Source organism: Caretta caretta, chromosome 2 (genome assembly GCF_965140235.1).
Source record: "Caretta caretta isolate rCarCar2 chromosome 2, rCarCar1.hap1, whole genome shotgun sequence".
Lineage (NCBI taxonomy): Eukaryota > Metazoa > Chordata > Testudines > Cheloniidae > Caretta > Caretta caretta.
The window spans coordinates 201,248,635-201,271,979 of record NC_134207.1 but is presented as its reverse complement, the minus strand read 5'-3'; the positions used below and the strand labels follow the sequence as shown (position 1 = coordinate 201,271,979).

At 41.6% G+C, this 23,345-nt stretch overlaps 1 protein-coding gene across 5 annotated transcripts in view; it reads right to left on the bottom strand.

Moving 5' to 3' along the window:
• Positions 1-23,345, bottom strand: part of ZNF385D (zinc finger protein 385D) — a 631,463-nt gene that overhangs the window by 356,457 nt on the left and 251,661 nt on the right. The window lies entirely within an intron of this gene.

Here is a 23,345-nt window from a genome sequence, read left to right as displayed (position 1 = left end):
AAGGCCTTAACACTACTAAGTAATTCATTTGGGAACTATCTGATAATAACTCATTCAGTGCAGGTCAACATTCCTTTGTAATCCTTACCACCTGGTAGAGGACTGAGACCAGTCCCCATCCCCATTAACCTGGTCCCAATAATAGTGTAGCAGGTTGGCTTTCCCTGTGGGCTGGAGATCCTGGGACTAAGTCAACCTGATTAGAGAATGAGCCTGAACTGAGGGGAATCAGGGAAATTCTCCATACTGCAGCCACCTTCTGCTCTTTAATTGGAATGAAAACCAGGTTTAAGGAGTGATAAAGTCTGGCTGGGTATAGGGTTGCCAAATGTCTAATCACACAAACCCAAACACCCTTGCCCCGCCCCTGCCCTAAAGCCCTGCCCCACTCACTCCATCCACCTTCCCTCCGTCACTCCCTCTCCCCCCCACTCACTAACTTTCACCAGGATAGTGCAGGGGGTTGGGGCCGAGGGGTTCGGAGTGTGGGAGGGGGCTCTGGGCTGAGCCTGGAGCAGAGGGTTGGTGTGCAGGAGGGTATGCTGGGTATAAGCTCTGGGAGGGGATTCAGGGTTGGGGCAGGGGTGGTGGGGTGTGAGGGGGCAGAGCCTGCCTTAGCCCTGCTATGCCGCTGCCCAAGGTAAGTGCGGCTGCGGGGCTCCACATGCTGCCCCCTCTGTGTGCCACTCCTGGAAGCAGCCAGTATGCCCGATGGCCCCGGGGGGGGGGGGGGGCACATGGAGCTCCGTGCAATGCCCCAGCCTGCAGGCACCACCCTCTCAGCTCCCAGCCAATGGTAGCTGCGGAGTCGGCACTCGGGGCATGGCTAGTGCCACAGGGATATGCTGGCCGCTTCTGGGAGTGGCACGGGATCAGGGTAGGCAGGGAGCCTGCCTTAGTGCCACTGCACCACCTGACTTCCAGTTTGGCTTCAGTAGCATCCAGGAGATAGATCCTGATTCCAGGAGACTCCCAGCAAAACTGGGAGGGTTGGCAACCCTAGCTGGGTAGCAAGACAGGCAGAAAGCTCACAGAGTCTGGAAAAAGCTCTCCAGGCCTGGATGCCTGAGAGAGACCCTCACAAAAACAGGGAGGAGAATAGGAAAAACTCTCCAGGCAGGGAGGCCAGGGAAGAGACAGACACCCAAAGGAGAACTTAAGAGGCTGGCCAGAAAACTGCAACACAGGGAAAAGAGCAGACCTAGCTGTTCAGTACAGAGCCCTGTGCTGGAACACAAGGTGCGACTGGGTTTCCCTTATGACCCCAAGGCAGGGGGTGTGCAAGCCCATCACAAGAGTTATTGAGCCCAGGAAGGGGTCTAGAGGCTGAGACAGACAGGCTGAGGAAGATCCCCAGAGAGGGGAAAGGATTTTTGTCTATATTGAAGATATTTTGGGGACTTTCTGTTTAGACAACTTTAACCCCAGAAAGGGTGGATTTAAGAGGATGACCATGCCAGAGGGCTGAATTAGTGGAAAAGGGAGTGCTAGAACAACTGTTGGCAGGTGCTAGCCCAACAAGAGAGTTCCTATATCACACCTAACTTGGAGGGGGTACATAGTGGTGAGTGAACTTGTTTACAGACCCCATCCCTTCTTTGAGGATTAAATAGCTGGGGAAGAGATGTTTGTCTCCTTGCTGTACCACACATTAGGAGAACAGACCCTATTTCTCAGCTTTTTAGGAGATGCCTTTTCTTAATCTGCTTCCAATTCCAGTTTACCTGGCATTCTATTGATCAATTGCCTGTATTAGGCACCTGCCAAGTTGTGGCAAAATGAATTTTACAACCTAACCTATCTGCCAGGTCCCTGGACTTCTGAAGGAAAGGTTAAAACCCCCACATTGATCAGGGCAAACTGGCAGTGAGGGAAATCAAAAAGGCAACTGTCATAATGCCCACAGCAAGACCAAAAAAATCAGTCCTACTTTAATGCCAAGCGTAGAGAAGGAGGGAGTGTTTCTTCCCAGGGTAGATGATGTCACTAGCCAGGGGGAAGGGCTTATAAGCACCTCCCCTTTGGTGTGCAGGAGCCAATGAGTTTATGCTGCATCTCTTCTATCCAACCAATCAGCCACAAACCCCTCTCCTCATGCCCCGGAGGAGAGGAAGGATGTATGTGCAATTCTTTAAGGGGTCAAGGGTTTTCTTTTCCCTGACAAAGGCCTCCCCATCTCCAAGGCTCCACACATATGAGAGGGGGAAAGGCACTGAGTTCAGGAAGAGCAGAACTGGACTCAATATAGCCAGGAGAAAATGAGTAAAGAATACAGATTAAAATGTATTCCTTATGCATCAGCCTCAGAGGGTTCTGTCTACACTGCCAAAACACAAAATCACCACAGACCTGCAGCAGTGAGTCTCATAGTCTAGGTCAACAGACTCTGGCTCGCGGGGCTTGGGCTACGGTGCTAAAAATAGCCATGTAGAAGTTTGACCTCAGGCTCTGAAACTCCTCCCCCTCTCAGGCTTCAGAACCTGGCCTGAACATCTACACAGATATTTTTAGCACCACAGTGCAAGACCAAGTCTGTAGACCCGGGCTCGGAGATTCGCTGCCACCACAGGTGTTTTTTTTCCCCTCTCCTCCTCCTCTTACCATGAAGAGGCACTCAGTTTGACCTATAGCATACTCACCTAAAATCAGAGGTAACTATTCGTTCCCCCTACTTATTTCTAATAATGGCAGCTATCCATGCATCTAAAGCCTTCACTGGGAAGCTAGAATCATATCTTCCCAGACCATTGTCCCGTGCATGTCTGTAATGTGTTTCCTGGCAAGACGTAGGGCCATCGAAGCAACATATATTCACTCTATTCTTCTAGTATTTGTTAAACCAGATGGTATTCAAAGAATGCAACTCAGTGGAGTTCTCTGTTCATCCATCTGTCCAGAAATCCTTTTATGGCTTGTATACTCTACACTTTCATCTCTAAACACTATAATTCAATTAAATACAAAGTAACTCTGTTAAAGTAACATTGAGGGTCAGGGATGAACTCACAAAAGCAAGAAAACAGAAGAAAAAGCAAATTAGGGTTACCATGACATCCTTAATTCATTCCATTGTGAATAGGTATTTGCAGTACACAGCTAGTATGTAACTTCACTCACTGATCTGAGATAAGCTGAATAAGGTTGCAATAGCGTAACTATGCTGTGTTTTGTGTTTACGCACAAAAATGGGCGTAAGGACATCATAACAACCTTAAAGTGATCAGCTTGTGTCTGACTGCTAGATTCTTGGTTTTATGTTCCAATTTCTTATTCTTTTGATTAAATTTTCAGTAAGTTGTAACAAGGTGAATGTCATCAACAATGCAACATCTTGAAAGTTCTTAATAAACACACTGGACAGAAGTTCAGCTGCAAGTTTTAATATCTCTAACTTTTAATACTATATCCTTCAAAATAATTACATAGAAAGTTCACCCTTACGATCACTACCATCATCAGTGAAGTTAGCCATTTTTTGTTTGGGGTGTCATTAAAAGAATTTAATATAAACAGCTTCATTGCTCAAACTACTTTGTAGAATACATACATTTATGCAAGGATAAAAAAAACCCTCTTTTCATTTATATCAGAAAAGTGTATAGAAGACCAACTTTCATATGAGATGGAATTTGAGTAGCTGAGATATTGAGTTCCCCATATTTGGAACTTATACTAGAGGCAGACATTTAACTGTAGTGGTACTGGTTTAATGTTGTAATAAGTTAGTTATGCATGTTCAGAGTTTTATGTGGCACTTATAATACATTCCTTAATAGAAAAGTTACTGTACTCCAAGGTCAACATATATCCCTCAGATTTCAGAGTAGCAGCTGTGTTAGTCTGTATTCGCAAAAAGAAAACGAGGACTTATAGCACCTTAGAGACTAACAAATTTATTTGAGCATCGAATGAAGTGAGCTGTAGCTCACGAAAGCTTATGCTCAAATAAATGTTAGTCTCTAAGGTGCCACAAGTACTCCTTTTCTTTATCCCTCAGATTGTAACTGAAATTTTACACTTCTTTCCTTAGAGCCGAATTAAAAACAGAACATTTGGAGTAATTCCTATTCATAAAGGCAATTTACGAATATCCCTATGACATATATTTTGTGTGCATGATAAACTGCAGGTAGATAACAAAATAAGGTTGCAGATCTTTATTGAACATCTTATTAACTGCTTCCACTTTCCAGATAGATGCTCCAATGCCTATTTGTTTGTTTGATTTAAAGTCCTATTTTGTATTTTGTCTTTGCATATCTTAGGTTGTCAGATAATTTGACTGAAAAGGTCTTGTTCACCATTCTCCTTAAACGTTATTTGCACATGTACTTTAGTACAAATCTGTGGAAACTTGCCATTTGTGCAACAGGTGTATGCCCAATAGGGACAAATTAACCAGAAAATCTCATTGTCAAAAAATAAAATAAATTAAAATCCTCCTTCAGTGTCTCAGGCTAATTTTGGGGAAAGAGGACTTTCTTCTGAAGTTGGGTCCTTATTTTGAAGCACTGCTTCATGACCGCAGCACCACAAACTATTAACCCTTAATTTTCAAATATTACATGGACTCTTAGCCAGACAGTAATTATGAAAGTCAATAGGAGTTATATAGCTAAAATCCTATGCACCATTTGAAATGATTTCCATTGCTTTTTTCCCCAAACAGCATAGCATTTTGGGTAAGAGGAGTTGGAGTTTGTTTTCCTTTTGGTACGTGAAGTTCTTGCATGTACTATGTGCTCTCTTCTAAGAGCATTCATGGATATATGAAACAGAGGATGGGGAGTCAGCTGTTTTTGAGCTTGAGTACTTGCAGCATCAGAAGAATAAGTCTGGATTGATTGTTTGGGCAGTTCTTCCCAATATTTCCTTGTGAATTCAAGTGATTGCTTCACACAATCTACTTATCCACGTCAGGGGTGAAAGACTGGCCTCACTGAAGTCCATGATAAAACATAGAAGAGTTAGAGTAAAATTCTCAAAAGTACCTATATGATTTAGGAAACTAAGAAGCAGATTTTCAAAGGTATTTAGGCACCTGCAGATAGGTGCCTAGTTAGATTTTTTCAAAAGCACCTAAAAAGTTATATGTGTCACTTTCATATATATCTACTGGAATTTTCAGAAGCATCTATTCACATCTTAGGGTGCCTAAATATGTGTGAACATCTGGCCCAAAGTGTCTAAGGCCCATTTTCAAAAGAGACCGAGGGTATGTCTTCACTACCCGCCAGATCAGCAGGCAGCGTCTAGTCTAGACGCGATAAATCGACCCCCGAGTGCTCTCCTGTACTCCAGTGCCACGAGAGACGCAGGCAGAGTTAATGGAGCAGCAGCAGTTGACTCACCATGGTGGAGACACCATGGTAAGTCAATCTAAGTATGTCGACTTCAGCTACGTTATTCACGTAGCTGAAGTTGCGTAACTTAGATCGATTCCCCCCGCCCCAGTGTAGACCAGGTCTAAATCTCTTGAAAACTTTACCCCTTATCTTTTAACTACTACATGTAATTCCTGTTTCACAGCTGTGAAATTGCCCTAATTTGAGACTGTTCTATTCTCTGAATGTATTTTTAATTCATTGCTAGTGTGACAGGGCCAGGCCAGATGGCTATAGGAGAGTAATAGAAGGCAGATATATTAGCCCCAGGCTAAGCAGGTCCCTTTTCCCTGGGTCCCTAAGAACAATCAGGAACCTTCTGGAGACAATTAAGACAGACAGGCTGATTGGCTGCAAGTGTTCTAATTAAGAAGCTGCTAGAATCAATTAAGGCAGGCTAATCAGGGCACCTGGGTTTAAAAAGGAGCTCACTTCAGTTTGTGGTGTGCGTGTGAGGAGCTGGGAGCAAGAGGCACTAGGAGCCGAGAGGGAGAACGCGGACTGTTGGAGGACTGAGGTGTACAAGCATTATCAGACACCAGGAGGAAGGTCCTGTGGTGAGGATAAAGAAGGTGTTGGGAGGAGGCCATGGGGAAGTAGCCTAGGGAGTTGTAGCTGTCGCACAGCTGTTCCAGGAGGCACTCTAGACAGCTGCATTCCACAGGGCCCTGGCCTGGAACCCGGAGTAGAGGGCGGACCCAGGTTCTCCCCAAATCCTCCCAACTCCCGGTTAGACACAGGAGGAGTCGACCTAGACTGTTGGTTCAGAAAAACGGCCAAGCTGAGGGCTGCCGTGAAGCTCCAAGGCGAGCAAATCCACCAATAAGCGCAAGATCCACCAAGGTAGAGCAGGAACTTTGTCACACTAGTTTAATGCACCATTTGCTTACAGCTAAACCATTCATGAAAAAGGATATTTTCATTTTTTGTCATCTTGTTGGTAGGCTACAGCTACACATTCCACTCATATCAAGGAGAGGACAAGAATTTTTTTAAAAGGCCCAATACTAATTAGGCTTAAAGAATTTGAAAAGGGGAAAGAAATATTTCTAAGCTTTGAAGACAGCATTTTTGTAGAGAACCATGGTCATCTTAGTTATACATGCACAGTAAGTATACCGCTGAAGATTTTTTAGTGTCACTTTTATTAGAAATAATGATATATGATGACACATCTATCCTCATAGTTGAAGGAGAGAGAGAAACCTTGCTGGGGAAAAAAATCTCCATATGCAACACCTTTGACGCTATATTATGACTCAAATACTTTGGCCTTCACTGAATCTGTTGATAACATACAATATATGATACCTTAGTAAAACCCTATTTTTGTCAAGCAAGTGTTGATAACCAATAGAAATTCATTTGCAGCGGTGTGGTAGCTGTGTTGGTCCCAGGATATGAGAGAGACAAGTAGGTGAGGTAATATAGTTTGGTGGACCAACTTCTGTGGGTGGATCGTATGAGCTTTTGAGCTACCCAAATTTTGAAAGCTCATACCTCCCACCAGCAGAATTTGGTCCAATTAAAAAAAGAAATACCTTGCCTACATGTCTCTGTCAGTCAACAGAAAATTTGTTATGCAGCAAAGTCTAATAAAGGCTTACATTCACAGTGGTTAATATTAACAGTCAGTTGTCATTAGAAGTCATCTTATTGTGCCTACAAATGTGCAAGGGACTCCACAGGAAACAAGCGCCTGTGCAAAGCTTTTACTATCAAAGGCCCCACTTCCACCAATGCTTAGGCATGTGAATAACTTTGCACACATGAATAACCCCATTGTAATACATGCAGAGACGTGTTTGTAGGATGGGCCTAAATGACAAAAATGGGAGAGGGAAGTGAGGATGTAATACACATCAGACATAAATTAAAGGACAGGTTTAGACACGGGCATGCTATGTGGCTCAGATACGTGTGCTTTTAATTTCAACACCCATTTTTGGAAGGATGGGCTGCAGAAATGAGATTTAGGAATGTCATTGGATAAATAGATTTTGGAAGACTATTCAAAGCATAAATAAGGTGAATCTCAAAAAAAAAGGTTTTGAGCTGTGATTCAGTGAAGTACGCAAGTTCAATGATTATTTAAAGCTTTCCCAAAATACACAAACCTCTTGGGGCTAAAAAAAATTGTCTAGGCAATGTCATACAAATAGCCCCTTACATACAGTTTGGAGCCTAAGGCTTACCTAAGTGCAGAAGTGCCCAGCAAAAAATTAAAAGTATTTCTGTGCTTGCCATTTTCCATACTCCGTTACCATAGGATTGGAGCTCTTCTCTTAATGAAGCTAAGAAACTATGGAATTTAAAGAGCTTTTGATGGAAGAAAAAAATACGTTTCCTAGGAGGATTTTCCTAAGCTTCCCCAGTTCTAATTGTAACTTGCTACTTTTAAGCTTTACAGCGTATTACCCTTTTTTCTTGAATGGAATAATAGGATAATCTCTACAAGTTGAAAGGCATGATCTTAACAAAAAGGCCAATATAAGCAGAGCAACTGAAACAGTGATACAAGACTCAGTGATTCAGTTCCAGAATGAGAAAGTTACTCTGGTTTCAAACCGTGGTTTTCTTACAGCATTTTTAACATAGGGTTTTTCAATTTTAAAATATTTTATATGCCTTATCTACAATGCAGTGGGAGTTTCATTTTTCAGATCAGCCTCAGTGTTATGACAGGCTGATAATCAGTTAAAGTACTATGAAAGAGAGAATACCCAGGCTATTCCTGCTTCTTAATAGCATATGATCAAGCCATATCCTGAATGACTGAACCATATACCTGGGTTCCACAATTTAATACTGTATCTGCACAGAATGTCGTCCACAGACTTATTATGTGGCTTATTGTCTATAGCCAGTTATTTAAACAATTGCACGCCACATGTTCTAGCATTCATTACATTTTAATTTGTCACATTTTTATTTACATGTTGCTAGTTCTTTCTTCCCATTTTAGTAGTAAATTATAATTTTTTGGTAATAGTAAACCTCGGTACAAAGATGTTTTAATTTAAAAAACAATTTTAATCTCCAACATAGCAAACACCTATGTACATGCTTAACTTTAAGCACATGGGTAGCCCTCCTAAAGTCAATGGAACTATTCATGTGCGAAAAGTGAGGTACCTGCTTAAGTGTTTGCAAGATCAGGATCTTAATTTTAATAGTTTGGGGTTTTGCAGCTTTCTAAAATTCAAGTAGTGACATTTACAAATTAATTTGTTATAAAGTTGCAATAGCACAAATAAGTCTTATAAAGTTTCACCTTAATATAAAATTAATTATTTTTTTAAAATGTGATTTAGATAATGATTTCAGTCACTGAAATTGCCTTAATTTAAATCACTCCATTCTATGTTAGGATTTGGCCCATTATGATCATGAAGATCAGTGATAATTTAAATTATGTTCTAGAATTTAGAGAGTTAATTGGTATCTGTAATATATATAAATTGTGTATAAATTATACACTTTATACCAGCGTTATCTACAAATATTCAGTTGTTAAAACCATGGGACTCATTGAAATATTGATGATTTAAAAAATCAGCCTCAGATTGATAATGTCACAAAGGCTTCCTAATTATGTTAATGTGAATCAGGTGTAGTAGCTAGATTGCTCTATTTAAACTGTAATTAAACTATATTGACACTGCTGAGCTCCACCGAAGGTCAATTTGTCCAAAACATCAACAAAACTATTACATGAATAGTAACTTGCCCTCAGCAAGTTTGCAGATGACACTAAACTGGGAGGAGTGGTAGATACGCTGGAGGGTAGGGATAGGATACAGAGGGACCTAGACAAATTGGAGGATTGGGCCAAAAGAAATCTGATGAGGTTCAACAAGGACAAATGCAGAGTCCTGTGCACTGCTACAGACTAGGGACCGAATGGCTCGGGAGCAGTTCTGCAGAAAAGGACCTAGGGGTTACAGTGGATGAGAAGTTGGATGAGTCAACAGTGTGCCCTTGTTGCCAAGAAGGCCAATGGCATTTTGGGATGTATAAGTAGGGGCATTGCCAGCAGATCGAGGGACGTGATTGTTCCCCTCTATTCAACATTGGTGAGGCCTCATCTGGAGTACTGTGTCCAGTTTTGGGCCCCACGCTACAAGAAAGATGTGGAAAAATTGGAAAGAGTCCAGCGGAGGGCAACAAAAATGATTAGCAAAAAGAAAAGGAGTACTTGTGGCACCTTAGAGACTAACCAATTTATTTGAGCATGAGCTTTCGTGAGCTACAGCTCCGATGAAGTGAGCTGTAGCTCACGAAAGCTCATGCTCAAATAAATTGGTTAGTCTCTAAGATGCCACAAGTACTCATTTTCTTTTTGTGAATACAGACTAACACGGCTGTTACTCTGAAAAATGATTAGGGGACTGGAACACATGACTTATGAGGAGAGGCTGAGGGAACTGGGGATGTTTAGTCTTCAGAAGAGAAGAATGAGGGGGGATTTGATAGCTGCTTTCAACTACCTGAAAGGGGGTTCCAAAGAGGATGGATCTAGACTGTTCTCAGTGGCAGCTGATGACAGAACAAGGAGCAATGGTCTCAAGTTGCAGTGGGGGAGATTTAGGTTGGATATTAGGAAAAACTTTTTCACTATGAGGGTGGTGAAACACTGGAATGCGTTACCTAGGGAGGTTCTGGAATCTTCTTCCTTAGATATTTTTAAGGTCAGGCTTGACAAAGCCCTGGCTGGGATGATTTCATTGGGGATCAGTCCTGCTTTGAGCAGGGGGTTGGACTAGATGACCTCCTGAGGTCCCTTCCAACCCTGATATTCTATGATTCTAAGTGTTTTGGAAAAAATTGAAAGCATTTTTATTTTGATAGATAGTTTTTCACTAAATTCAGCTATGAACTGAAAATTGTTTTACAGGATAAATAGGGGAAAAGAGCATGCAACACAAAACGCAATATTGGCCTCTTGCAACGAAGTTGAACTGAAGCTGTGTAATTCGTTTTCAGATGATTCTTTGCTTGTATGAAAAAAGGAAGGGAGGAGGAGGAGGATTGTGTGATGAAGAGGATTCAGTAATACAATGATGACATGCATGTGTAACCCACACACCTTCTGGGTGTGGTGTTCTATCCCATCTAGTGGCACCAAGACCACTTAAAAGAGAGAGGTTGAGTCTGCTCTACAGCCTTAGCTAACGGCCAGTTGGCTTTTAGCTCATGCGGTAGAGGCTCATACCCTAAGCTCTCAAGATCCCTGGTTCTATCCTGCCCACCACCGACCAGGGTCTGTCAGTGTTACACATGCACTACGTAATCTCATGAGTTTGTGTGGTGGGCTGCTTTGTTTCCAAGAATGTTGTAACATTCAGTCCTACTGTTCTCATTAATGTCATCATTAATACATCTCCATGATGTGAAGTGTGAGAGTTATCTCTTGAGACACATTTATTATTGCTGTTTGAGGAGATGATACTATGGGACAGTTCCTTCAAAGTTTTCAGTCACACAAGGCTTACTGTGTGAAAGGGGTCACCAGTACAAAAGTTTGAGAACCTCTGACTAGAATTTCTCCCAGAAGTTGGATTAAAGCAAACCTTTTAGAAAGATACCTAGTCTCAGCATTGTGGTATAAGGCCTAGGAGCTGCAGCCATAGACTAAAACCCCATTGTGTTAGGTGCTGTACAAACAGAAGAAAAAGCTTACAGTCTAAGATTACAGCTATTGTGAAACTGACCAAGCTAAATCAGTCTTTCCACATTTCAGGTTTGAAATCTTCTGAACATTGTTCCCAATAATACAAACCTAGAAGAGCAATCTTTTTAGAAATATTTTCAGCTGCAACACAAAAATGGAAAGGGCAACATATAGCAACCCTTGCCAAAGTCTAATCATGATAACAAAGAATCAGAAAAGCAGACAGATTTAAAATGATGGATTGCCATTCTCTGTGCAGCTCTGAATAGGACTGGAATAGAGAAGTCACAGCACATACAAGGAAAATGGAAAGAAGAATTTCAGACTATTATAAAATTTCATGTTGAGGTGGATATTTGCCAAAACGCACAGACTACCATTTTCTTGCCTTCATGGAGAAAATTCCAGTGCTAAGTAATTACACTTTTATTATTACAAACAAAATGAACTCAATCAGTTCCAACATCTGCTAGATCTATCAAGCAGAGCACCATACATACTCTACTCCCACATATATACAAGCTAATAAAAATGACATTTTTGGATAAAAAAAATCATCCAAAACCTACAAAAAACCAAAATGTGTTTATTCAAAATCATAATAGCAGCTAAGAAATGTAGTCCCAAACTATGATTCACAGCTGATTGACCCAATAGTTAAAATACAACTTAAAATAGGGTAAACTGATAAGGACAGATCACAGCTTGCATTAGGCAGTTCCAAGCTGGTTGACTGATGCCCGGGGCTTCAGTCAATGAGCGATATGCTATGTGCAAGAAACAAGGACAAAAAACAGCTGAACCTAAAACCACCCTATATTATATCTAGAACGATATCAGTCAAACAGTTAACAACAGCTGCACCTGAATTCCTCCTCTGTGATCCAGCAGTGGACCCACTGTAGGCTCCCAAATCTTCAGCTGTCACATCACTTGGTGTGACAGACTGCTAGGTAGGAAACTGTGAGTCAGCACTCTGTTCATAGCAGATTGGAGCTGACAAGGCATACCTGTGCCTAATTTCTGCTCTGTCCCACCCACAAAAGCTAATGAAGCCATTAGCCAGAGCCCACAAATAGGCACAGAAAGTGAAAAGGGGGAAAAGCAGCCAGTGAGAGGGAAAGAGAGATTGCTCTCCCGCCGCTTGTAAAGGTGCTAGGTATGCAGTGAAGGTGGTGGGACTCAATTATAAATAAACTGCACAGGGTGTTGAACCAACACAAGGGTCTCTGTGTGGTTTGTTGACTGAGACAGAAGCAGGACCAAGGAGACCCTGTTACACTTGGGTAGAGACCTGTATCTCTCTCCTTCCTCACCAGAGCATTTACAGACTACATAGCCCCTGGCTTACACTGCGATATCCCTCAGCGAGAGAGACTGCCTAAATGGCCAGCATCTGCATTTTGCTTTCTCTTCTGACTAACAGTATAATTGCCAACAGTTATAAATTACTGCACAGTACTTTCTAAGCAAGCATATTGATTCTTAAGGTAAAAGCATTATAGAGAAAATATTACAAAAACAATAAAGGAAACTACAAACATGCTAATAAGCTTATCAGAGAGAGATAACCCTCTAACTCCAACAAGGACTCTGGTTGGTGATTAGTCCTTCAAATCCCACACAAAGGTTTTGCCTGTGGTCACAAGTTCATAATAGTTTTTACTCAAAACTTACCACACAGACTAGACCAAGTCAATGCCACCCCTCCCCCTGCCACTTGGACAGATGGTATTGACCATTTGCTGGATTAGACAGAAGACCCTGAGACAATTTTAACTTTGGCTATTTAATAAAAAATCCTTTGTCTGTTGGTCCCTGAAGAACCCAGTTTCAACCAGTATATGTGAACCTCTCTCCAGATGGTTGTAGCTCTCTGGAGGCACGACAACCCAAGTAAATTTGCCTAACAACCGCCCACCATTCTTAGTTCCTGGAAGGCTGTGGTCAGTTTTCCCCAGGGAAATACACACAATACCTCAATAGTACATAAATATTTGTATTTAAGATTAAATGAATTCCTAAAATACTTAAACTGAATTCAGTAAAGTTTAACTTAATTCAATAGGTTTGTCAATAGGATAGTGCCATACATGTCACAATGTCAATATCACTTTAATACATACTGCATATTTCGCTGAATATACCTATTCTGTACCAAACACTCAGATAACCAACATGTATAAAAAACCCAGAGCCTAATTTGTGGATCTGTGAGCCTCTAAGTATTAAATAATATTGCAGCAAATATTTATATGTGCGCATATAAAATGCTGAACCAGGTACTCATTTTCTTACCTAATATGTTTATTTCTCTGATTGCAATTTAGATGTATATTTACAAGTGCATGTTCCCCCTGGAATACACAAATAAACCATTAAAAACAATAAACACAGCACAGATCATATAGAACTACAGTATCAATAGCTCAGTGGTTTGAGCATTGGCCTGCTAAACCCAGGGTTATGAGTTCAATCCTTGAGGGGGCTGTTTAGGGATTTGGGGCAAAAAAAAAAATTGGGGATTGTGCCTGCTTTGAGCAGGGGGTTGGACAAGATGATCTCCTGAGGTCCCTTCCAACTCTGACAGTCTATGACTTGTGCAGTAATATAGAACTACCTAAGGACCATCAAATGTTAGACAGAAACAAACTCTTCCTACAGTATCAGCTTAGCTATTTAATTGTTTTGTTGATCATGTTCACAAGTAAAAATACTTCATGAGAGTGCCTTGTGAAAGGTGGTGGGACAAAATCCAGTCTATCCAGGGACAAGTCTTGAGACTAGCCCTCCACATTTGCTTTTCTAGTTTAGGAGTTGGAATAGTAACAGTTGCTACTCCATGTTGCTCACAGATATGGACTCAGTGGCTGCTCTCCAGGGCTCCCCTCCACATCAGCATATCTGGAGCAAACAGAGTTCTCCTTACCAGCAAACAGAAGACAGGAAGCAGTTCTATATAGCCATTTCAACCTTGTTTTTCACCCCATTCCCTCAGGCAGGGCTATGAGATGATACCCATAAAATACAGAATATGGTGAGTTATTGAGGCCCTGCCTCAGTAGAAGAGTACTGAAAAACATTTCCACAAATTTTAACTCAAGAATCCTGTTGAACAACAACAAATGCCTGTGCATTCGTGATAAAGTTTAAATAAGCCAAAGTATTCATTCCATAGAGATCTAAAATGTTCACGTTTTGGATGATTCAGGAAATAAACGCTTTTGTTATTAAATCAAATTGACAAAAAAGGGGATTAAATTACAGAAGATTTATGGATTAGACAGAAGACCCTGAGAATTGGAGAATTAAGACTATTCAAAGTAATTTGGACACAGATCCCTTGAAATTACAATTGTCAGTTTAAGAGACATTTTTGTTGCTAGGAGACTATAATCACAAGATAGCCTACGTAATAAAGGTAAACGTATATGGGTTGTTTAAGAAATAGTAAATGATTGAATGTTAATACACCCAACAGATAATAAATATATTCAAGTAATCCATGCTTCATCAAAGACTAGATAAAACATGTATTTTATATGTTAGAAAAAGCCAATGCAAAGTGAAAGTCTTTAAGGTAAATCTAACCAAAATGTGTTCTAAGAATCTGAATGGGCACAGGTTTCAGAGGAACAGCCGTGTTAGTCTGTATTCGCAAAAGAAAAGGAGTACTTGTGGCACCTTAGAGACTAACCAATTTATTTGAGCATGAGCTTTCGTGAGCTACAGCTCACTTCATCAGATGTTGATGAACATCTGATGAAGTGAGCTGTAGCTCACGAAAGCTCATGCTCAAATAAATTGGTTAGTCTCTAAGGTGCCACAAGTACTCCTTTTCTTTTTGTGAATGGGCACAGACACTTGTTACGTTCTTGATTAGAAGTGCACACAAGTTAATACAAATAAATGATAGATTAAATTGGTATTGTTATAGAGGTTAGAGATTTATACAGCTGTTTCATCCTGTGGTGCTGAACCAAGTTTAGTCTTCTCAAGGACAGATGATCTAAGTGTAGGGCTGGTCTGAAAACAATATTTCTGTTTTATGAAATATTTTGACATTTGTTTCCATTCTACATTGGAACAAAAATGAGACTCTTCAATTTTTTCTGTGTGAAAGAAAAAAACATGAGAGAAGACAACCCCAGAATATCCAATTGCCTAGTGGTTAGGGCACTCAGCTGGGGTATGGGAGAGACAGGTTCAATCAGAGAAGGGCCTCAAATCTGAATCTACCACATTGTAAAAGAGCGAGCTTATCACTAGAGCTAGTTAGGACTTTTTCAATAGTTTTTAATCAAAAATGACATTTCATTGAAACTAAAACAGATCATGAAACAGACATTTCCTGACTCTCAAAAAAAAAAAAAAGAGTTAAAGAAAAAAAATGTAATTGTCAAAACATTTCATTTTTACATTCTCTAAACAAAAATCTGGGTTTTTGGTTCAAAACAACTTTTTTTAAAATTTAAGCTACTTAGAATGAAAAAAAATCTAAATTGACCCTAACATGGGGTGGAGAAGGGTTTTCGGTTTGTGATTTTTGAGATTATGACTTTTCATTCTGATTCAAAATGGGAAACATTTTGGTGTCTCAGATATTTCCCCTCACAATTCTACTAACACCCATTCTATAGAGTCAGTCTCTCTCTCTAAGGATTGTGAGAGTTAGGTTGGGAGTGGATATGGTTTGCTGATCTCTCTGTTTCTGTTGGGGTAATGGGGTTTTGTTTTTTGTGTGTGTGTGTTTTTTTTTTTTTTTTTTTTTTTTTTTTAGAGTTTTGTGGTTGTTGTGGGTTTACCTTCAGGATTTCTTTCATTTTAGCAGGCTTTTTGTCTGCATAGGCAGTCCAAGGGTCAGAGACGTCAGTTTGTTGTGGATTCTGAAGGTTTAACCCATGGCCATGGATTGTGGATTTTGTCTCCAGACTCTGCGTCTGCAGAGGAGTGTGTTCTAGCTGTGCGGAAGGCAACTGAGTTTAAAAATGTGAGGTATGCCTCCCACATGAGCAAAACTGTTGTGTTTGTTGCCATGTTTAGCCTTGTTTAGCAGGTGGTTGTGGAGGGGATTATTGTGGGGTATGTTTTTGTCCCTGTAGTGCTCTTCTCAACACCGGCTGTTCAAGTCTCTAGTACTAATGTTCCTCCCTTTTTAGGAAATGAGCAGCTGGCTAGCGCCCTGGCAAGTTATGGTAAGATGACTAGCCCTATTAGGAGGATTCCTTTGGGCTGTAAAGCCCCAGAGATTTGGCATGTCTTGTCCTTTCATAGGCAAGTTTGTAGGATATTAAAAAAATGATTCCAAAGTTTTAAATACTGAGGTATAGGATTGGGGAGTGTGACAACATTGTACTTCTTGCGACTGAGGACACGGTCTGTGTTCATTGTGAGATTCTGACACATTTGGTTAATTAGTGCCCTAAGAGGAGGCAAACTGCTCCTGATAAGCGTGACCCTGTGCCTGGGAATGTGGGGGTTTCTGAGAGTAAAGCACAAGGTGGGCTGTGGCAGAGACCGGGTCCTAAGAGTCTCCAGATGTCTATGGAGATATATCTGAGAGGTTTGTGGGGGAGATGGCATTACTGGTTCTGTGGCTCCTGACTCAGTGGCCTCTCAGCCTGAGCCTGACTGCAAAATGGAAGCTGAACCAGTTGCTATAGAACTTGTAGCTGTGGCTGAGGATTCTAGTTTGCGGGCAAAGCTGCAAAGCAAAAAATGGCATATAAGGTATGCACACAGATGCAGGCAACCAAACTACAGTTTCTGAGGGGGCTGTGAAGTGAGCTAGTTTGGTCAGTGCAGTTGGGAAGAACACTTTCTCCAGTCTCTCTGAGGTTTGCCCCCTTTGAGGTCGGTAGCAACTCTGAGTCTGAGGGTGTAAGGGATGACAAACTCACTGATTCTTTGGGTCCTGAACTCGCTCCAGGGGATATATTCTGGACACTATTTGGTCGGCTTCTGGATAAGACAAAAGGGAAATGTGGAGCAGAACTGGCAGATTGGTTTCCTAACTTTAAATTTGTTTTTGTTGTCTGCTCAGTATACTATGAGACATATGTCTTTGTTTGTGGTTGACAAACAGAAGCATTACAGATTGAAAAAAAATACTCTGATGACTAAAGTGTGTCTCTCTTTGCTCAATGGAAATATTGGGGATTCATGTTTAGAAGAATTTGGTGGTTTTATTTGAGGGGTTGCTCAGAACTTGGGAATGGGTGACAGGGGATGGATCATTTGATGATTACCTGTTCTGTATATTGCCTCTGGGGCACCTGGCACCTGTTGGAAGACAGGATATTGGGCTAGATGGACCTTTGGTCTGACCCAGTATGGCCATTCTTATGTTCTTGGCGGGGAGAGGAGTTCTATGTCTGTCTTTTTCTTATTTTTTCTGATGAGTATTAGTCCACTGGAAAATTTTGTATGGGGCTGTCTGAATGTGAATGGGTGCAAGGACATTAAAAAAAAAAAACTTATGGCTCTTTTTGAGTATCTGTCCCAGAAAAAGGTGCACATTTCATTTTTGCAAGGGATGCACACAGATGCAGGCAACCAAACTGATTGACTGCTGATTGGGAAAGGGAGGTTCTTCTGAGTCATGGCTACACAGGGTTGCCACTCTCTTTGCCTACAGGGTGAAGTCTGATTCGGTGGTTGAACAAGAAGTTGTTCCAGGACGTTTACTGGTAGTTCAAGCTACTTTTTGATCAAAATATATAATTTATTTTTAATTAATGTCTACGTTCCTACTGCAGGGAAAGTCAGGCTGAGTTTTTTCTGACCTGAGGGGCTCTTTTGACAAATTGCTTGACAAGTAATATTTGAATTGAGGGGAGGGGGTTGATTTTATTTGTACTTTTAATGTGAGATTGGATAGGAACAATTGGAACTGCATCCACTGTCTGCTCAGCAACTTGCAGCTTTTTTAAAGGCTTCTAGCCTGACGGACGGGCAGCAGTACATCTGGTTGAGTCCTAGTGCCAACTCTTTCTTGGTGGACCATTTGGACAGGTTTTGTTGTTTTCTGTTTCCTTCCTAGTAGTACTGTCCCTACTGGGATTTCAGATCAGGTCTTACTTGTGTTGTCTCTTCCTTCCAGTCAAGCCCATAATCCATATTGGCATTTTAATAGTCGCCCTTTTCCAGACTCTATTTTTGGGGCGCCTGAGTAGCCTCAAAGGACTTTTTTTACCTCCTTGAGGCAATGGTGAGTGGTGTGTAAAGTTAATATGAAATGTTTTTGGCAGCAATACACGCCGCAGACAATCCAGTAGCCTTTGCTGGAGTATGGAGGAGTTAAGAGTTGAGGACTGTGGAACTTGAAAAAGGTTTTCATGGTGTAATGAAGTTGCGTTGCAAAAGAGCTTGAAATATTTAAAAAACCCAGCTCTTTCAGGACCTGTTGGATAGCAAAGTTCAGGGTGCACTGGTTAGGGCCCAATTTCAGAGACTTTCTTAAATGGATGCAACTATTCAGTTCTTCTTAGGCCTGGAAAAGAAAAATGAAGAGCGGAAGAGGTGTGTCCATTTCAAGATGTTGTCAGACTGAGTGCTTTCAGATCCTGTGTGGATTAGCAACTTTGCTGTGGATTTTTTTGTTTTTCTTTTTCCCCCAGCAACAGAGCCTATGCATCCATCATTCCTGTATATCCATCTGAGACTTGATGGCTACTTTTTGGATCTTCCTAGGAACTCAACTTTGAATATTGACAGAGTTGAACAGGACCTGAAATTCTCAGAATACACTTCTGCTCTAAATGACTTTGCTCCAAGAAAGGCATTAATGGTTTGCTTACTGAGTTTTGTGAGGCCCTTTGTATCCTTCTTAAGCCTGACTTGCTCCAAGTTTTTTAGGAGACAATCAGAGAGAAGGTATTGCCACTCAGTTATTTTCAAAGTGGTTCCTGCCCTGTTCCCCAAGGGGGACCTTGAGGAGGTGAAGTGTCCCTCCTTTGCTCCAACTATAAACTTTTTCCAAAGACCTTGGCAAACAGACTGAAAATGGAGATGGATTTGGTCATGCACCCTGGTTAGACCTATTGCATCCCCAACAGCTGCATTTCTTTATACTTTTCCTGTTCTTGACTTATGACTTATGTCCGGAGTGCAATCTAGAATTACAGCAAAATATTTTGCCAAAGTAACAAATGAAACAATTTTGTCTCGCACTTTATCACTCATTAGCACGATCAGTTCATTTTGAATTCTTGGTCCCAAATAGTGGTCATGCATTTCATTTTCAGTTACTCTTCAGAGATGTTCACTCATCACTGTGTTAAATTTTCCCAGTAGTTGTACAAGGCCCAAAAACTTGCCATTTTGGGGCTGGAATAATTTCTCAGTGCTTCCTCTAAAAGCAAGATTGTTTGTTGATGGATATTCAACCATAGATAAGACGTTCAAGAACACAACACCAATGCTGCTTCTCTAACTCCAGCAATCTTTGATTTTGGGCATCAAGAGTGGTCTGATTTTTTAACCTTACACTCAGCTCACACCATTTGTGCATACTTTCAATGTGGTCTTGTGCCTTTTCATGTTGCGGTAATGTGTGACTAAGATTTTTCCAATCATTAATACCCATGCTTGCTATCTTAAAATTCAGAGGGGTAGCCATGTTAGTCTGGATCTGTAAAAGTGGCAAAGAGTCCCCATTTTTTCATGATTTGTGTGTATAAAAACAAACATCTTCTGTATTTTCCACAGTATGCATCCAATGAAGTGAGCTGTAGCTCACGAAAGCTTATGCTCAAATAAATTGGTTAGTCTCTAAGGTGCCACAAGTACTCCTTTTCTTTTTGCGAATACAGACTAACACGGCTGTTACTCTGAAACCTGTCATTATGCAAGGCACTGCATTTAGCCGTATGGAGTGGAAATCTATCAACTGCATGAAAAAACTTGTACAGATACAGACAGACATCATCTTCCTTTCCAAATGCAAACAGATGGACATCGTACCAAAACGACTGAAGGTAAAAAATCCATTACAATCTACATACCACACAGACCATGCTGACAGCTTGTGCCACACGCTCTCAAAGAAACTGCGGAATCACCTGACCAACATCCTCTACAGCAAACAGAGAAAGATTAAGAATGAGCTCTCAAAAATGGATACTCTCATAAAAAACCAACCTTCCACACAAACTTCCTCCTGGATGGACTTTACTAAAACTAGACAAGCCATTTACAACACACACTTTGCTTCTCTACAAAAGAAAAAGGACACTAAACTTTCTAAACTACTACATGCCAGGAGGGGCCACAGCAATGGTTCCCTCAACCCACCCAGCAATATTGTTAACCTATCCAACTATACTCTTAGCCTAGCAGAAGCAGCTGTCCTATCTCAGGGCCTCTCCTTCTGCCCCTCCCCCCCCACAAACATGATACAGTTCTGTGGTGACCTAGAATCCTATTTTTGACATCTCCGACTCAAGGAATATTTCCAACACACCTCTGAACAACATACTAATCCACAGAGACCTCCCTACCAACACTACAAAAAGAAGGATTCTAGGTGGACTCCTCCTGAAGGTCAAGACAGCAGAGTGGACTTCTACATAGAGTGTTTCCGCCGACGTGCATGGGCTGAAATTGTGGAAAAGCAGCATCACTTGCCCCATAACCTCAGCCGTGCAGAGCACAATGCCATCCACAGCCTCAGAAACAACTCTGACATCATAATCAAAAAGGCTGACAAAGGAGGTGCTGTTGTCATCATGAATAGGTCGGAATATGAACAAGAGGCTGCTCGGCAGCTCTCCAACACCACTTTCTACAAGCCATTACCCTCTGATCCCACTGAGAGTTACCCAAAGAAACTACAGCATTTGCTCAAGAAACTCCCTGAAAAAGCACAAGATCAAATCTGCACAGACACACCCCTCGAACCCCGACCTGGGATATTCTGTCTACTACCCAAGATCCATAAACCTGGAAATCCTGGGCACCCCATCATCTCAGGCATTGGCACCCTGACAGCAGGATTGTCTGGCTATGTAGACTCTCCCCTCAGGCCCTACGCTACCAACACTCCCAGCTACCTTCGAGACACCATTGACTTCCTGAGGAAACTACAATCCATCGGTGATCTTCCTGATAACACCATCCTGGCCACTATGGATGTAGAAGCCCTCTACACCAACATTCCACACAAAGATGGACTACAAGCCGTCAAGAACACTATCCCCAAAAATGTCACGGCTAACCTGGTGGCTGAACTTTGTGACTTTGTCCTTACCCATAACTATTTTACATTTGGGGACAATGTATACCTTCAAATCAGCGACACTGCTATGGGTACCCGCATCGCCCCACAGTATGTCAACATTTTTATGGCTGACTTAGAACAACGCTTCCTCAGCTCTCGTCCCCTAACGCCCCTACTCTACTTGCGCTATGCTGATGACATCTTCATCATCTGGACCCATGGAAAAGAAGCTCTTGAGGAATTCCACCATGATTTCAACAATTTCCATCCCACCATCAACCTCAGCCTGGTCCAGTCCACACAAGAGATCCACTTCCTGGACACTACAGTGCTAATAAACGATGGTCACATAAACACCACCCTATACCGGAAACCCACTGACCGCTATTCCTACCTACATGACTCCAGCTTTCACCCTGACCACACCACATGATCCATTGTCTACAGCCAAGCTCTGCGATAAAACTGCATTTGCTCCAACCCCTCAGACAGAGACAAACACCTACAAGATCTCTATCAAGCATTCTTACAACTACAATACCCACCTACGGAAGTGAAGAAACAGATTGATAGAGCCAGAAGAGTTCCCAGAAGTCACCTACTACAGGACAGGCCTAACAAAGAAAATAACAGAATGCCACTAGCCGTCACCTTCAGCCCCCAACTAAAACCCCTCCAATGCATTATCAAGGATCTACAACCTATCCTGAAGGATGACCCAACACTCTCACAAATCTTGGGAGACAGGCCAGTCCTTGCCTACAGACAGCCTCCCAACCTGAAGCGAATACTCACCAGCAACCACATACCACACAATAGAACCACTAACCCAGGAACCTATCCTTGCAACAAAGCCCGTTGCCAACTGTGCCCACATATCTATTCAGGGGACACCATCACAGGGCCTAATAAAATCAGCCACACTATCAGAGGCTCGTTCACCTGCACATCTACCAATGTGACATACGCCATCATGTGCCAGCAATGCCTCTCTGCCATGTACATTGGTCAAACTGGACAGTCTCTACGTAAAAGAATAAATGGAAACAAATCAGATGTCAAGAATTATAACATTCATAAACCAGTCGGAGAACACTTCAATCTCTCTGGTCACACGATTACAGACATGAAAGTTGCGATATTACAACAGAAAAACTTCAAATCCAGACTCCAGCGAGAGACTGCTGAATTGGAATTCATTTGCAAATTGGATACAATTAACTTAGGCTTGAATAGAAACTGGGAGTGGCTAAGTCATTATGCAAGGTAACCTATTTCCCCTTGTTTTCCTAACCCCCCTCCCCCCGCAGACGTTCTTGTTAAACCCTGATTTATGCTGGAAATGGCCCGCCTTGATTATCATACACATTGTAAGGAGAGTGATCACTTTACATAAGCTATTACCAGCAGGAGAGTGGGGTGGGGGGAGAGAAAACCTTTTGTAGTGATAAATACCCATTTTTTCATGATTTGTGTGTATAAAAACAAACATCTTCTGTATTTTCCACAGTATGCATCTGATGAAGTGAGCTGTAGCTCACGAAAGCTTATGCTCAAGTAAATTGGTTAGTCTCTAAGGTGCCACAAGTACTCCTTTTATTTTTTTAAAGAGTACTGTGGCACCTTATAGACTAACAGACGGATTGGAGCATAAGCTTTCATGGGTGAATACTCACTTCGTCGGATGCATGTGGTGGAAATTTCCAGAGGCAGGTATAAATATGCAAGCAAGAATCAGGCTAGGGATAACGAGGTTAGTTCAATCAGAGAGGATGAGGCCCTCTTCTAGGAGTTGAGGTGTGAACACCAAGGGAGGAGAAAGTGCTTTTGTAGTTGGCTAGCCATTCACAGTCGTTGTTTAATCCTGAGCTGATGGTGTCAAATTTGCAAATGAACTGAAGCTCAGCAGTTTCTCTTTGAAGTCTGGTCCTGAAGTTTTTTTTGCTGCAGGATGGCTACCTTTAAATCTGCTGTTGCGTGTTCAAGGAGGTTGAAGTGTTCTCCTACAGGTTTTTGTATATTGCCATTCCTAATATCAGATTTGTGTCCATTTATCCTTTTACTTAGG